Source organism: Neophocaena asiaeorientalis, unplaced genomic scaffold (genome assembly GCF_003031525.2).
Source record: "Neophocaena asiaeorientalis asiaeorientalis breed wild unplaced genomic scaffold, Neophocaena_asiaeorientalis_V1.1 scaffold177, whole genome shotgun sequence".
In the NCBI taxonomy this organism is placed as follows: domain Eukaryota; kingdom Metazoa; phylum Chordata; class Mammalia; order Artiodactyla; family Phocoenidae; genus Neophocaena; species Neophocaena asiaeorientalis.
The window spans coordinates 22386188-22388631 of NW_020172779.1; positions in this window are offsets into that span (position 1 = coordinate 22386188).

The window sequence follows — 2444 nt, forward strand, 5'->3', positions numbered from 1 at the left end:
CATCAAGTTTCTGGCTCCAGTTAGTCTGGTGGCTGATTGTTCGAGGGGCTTCGAGCCCTGTCATATAGCTCAAGAATGTGCGTCAGGCTATCCTTTACCTTTGAAGCAGAACTGGGAGTCTTGGTGACTGATCTGTTGTCTCTGTTATGGTTAAGTTATTTCCCTGGCCTGGTCAAGGGCAAGCACTGTGGCCAGGCTTAGATCACAAAATAGCTTAGGCCTAAAATGGCTTCTCTTATTGGTCTTGAGGGGCTGCAGGGTACAGTGGCTTGAAGTAGGATCTTAGTTTCCTGACTGGGGATCAAATCCAGGGCCATGACAGTAAGAGCGCTGAATCCTAGCACTAGACCAAAAGGGCTAGTGGGCTTAAAGCAGGGCCTGGGTTCTTGTAGCGGCCTACGGGTCCACGAGGGTCAAAGAAGAACAGCAGTGATCCCGAGCGGTCACCTGGCATGAAGAGCCCACTGAAGGTGAGGCTGGGGCCGCGGAGGCAGCACCACCACGAGGGGCGCGCGGAACCAAGGACCACAGATGTGGTGGCTGCTCTCCACGCACTGGACGCTTGAAGAAGGAGAATGGCAAGTCCCAAATCTCTGACTCGTGATGCAGACTGAGAGCCAGGGTTTCGCTGAAAGGAGCTGGTTTCCTGCTTCTGGGGGCTGAGCGCACCAACGGCGGGGGGCAGCTGCTCACACAGGTTCTGCTTTACAACAGCCGACACCCACCAAGTGCTCAAAGTGAAGTTAGAACATGGATCAGGACCCGAAGGGTTCCAGGGCCGTCCTGAATGCCCCCCCCACGAGCCTGCCTTCTGACCAAAGCAGCCCCCTCCAGCATCCGCTGCCCCTTTGAAGACCCTGGGGGAACCATGGAGCACAACAGGGAAGAGGTTTGGAGTTTCAGTGGTGGGTGCTGCCCTTGCACCCAGATGGGTGGAGAAGCGCCAAGGGTTGGACACTGGTTCCCCCAGCCCAGAGGAGGGGTGGTCACTGCTGTCCTCAGCACCAGCCCCTTTTCTGCCTTGAGGTTACCCCTTGCCCTGAGAGGTGCATGGTGCCCACCACCTCACTGCTTGTTGGGGTGGGGTCTCCTCGGACCCCAGTGGGCCTCGTCAAGTTCTGGTTCCAGCTCTGAGAGTGGTCCTGAGCACATTCTTCCCTGCAACGTGTTTGCCCAGTCGGCCTTGGCAGGGCTCTGGAGAAGGATCTAGAAGCAGAGGGTGGGAGCACAGGTTCTAAGCGGTGTGACAAGGTGCCTCCCCCAGGCCCGCCCACCCCTGCCTTTACAAGGAGGTGGACCCCGCTGCCCTGCTCTGAGGGAGGGAGACGAGGGACAGGTAGGAGTCCGTTCCTGACCAGCCAGTGTCTGAGGGGCTCACCAGTGCCTGTACCCAAGCCAGGCCTGCTCCGTGGCAGGACAGCACCTTCCTGAGCAGGGTCAACTGCTTTGCGTGCATTAATCCGATCTGAATGGCAGATGGAAAGAGGCTGTGGCCACCTCGTCACCCATGTGCAGAAACAAGGCAGAGAGGTGGAGAGGCCTGCCCAGCTCGAGCTGGGAGCCCCTCTGAACCTCCTTCTTGTTTCACTAGCCAGGACCGTAGGGAGGGTCAGGAAGCGCCTGGAGAGAGCGGGGGTGGGGGGGGCCAGGTTTCTCAACCGCCCCTCCCCAAACGTGCCCAGACGGAAACCTGTGGGGCGGCCAGACCAGCACCTGCTAGCCTTCACCTGAGGTTCCTCATTTCACCCTCCTGGTGCCTGCTCTAAACTGAGATGTGAGTCTTGAGCCAAGCCTGGGTTTGAATCCCAGAGCCCCAATTCCCTGGGGGTCCTGGTGAGCCCAGAATGAGAACAGGCACCAGGCTGGGGGAATGAGGAGGGGCAGTCCAGGAGGGAGGCGGCTCCAGCAAGAGCAGAGGCGGGGGCTTCCCTGGTGGCGCAGTGGTTGGAAGTCCGCCTGCCGATGCAGGGGACACGGGTTCGTGCCCCGGTCCGGGAAGATCCCACATGCCGCGGAGCGGCTGGGCCCGTGAGCCATGGCCGCCGAGCCTGCGCGTCCGGAGCCTGTGCTCCGCAACGGGAGAGGCCACAACAGTGAGAGGCCCGCGTACCGCAAAAATAAATAAGTAAGAGCAGAGGCGGGACCTCGCCTGGGCTGCAGATCAAGGGGACTGACCCCTCCCGTCCCAGTCCTGCTTCAAAGTCTGGGCCCTGGAGTCTCTCACCTGCAGCTCAGGGGGCCCAGCTCCATAACAAGACCCCCAGCTCCCTGGGAGCAAGCAGCTCGCTGCCTGAGTTCTACCTTCCCCAGGGCTCTCTGTGTCCCGGCCCCCATCACCCAGAATCCCCTGCCCCATCCCCGCACCACCGGATCCTGGAGCCACAGCCTCCCACTTAGCGAGCTCCTCAGACAGTGGGCAGGGCCCTGTACCCCAGCTGCACTCC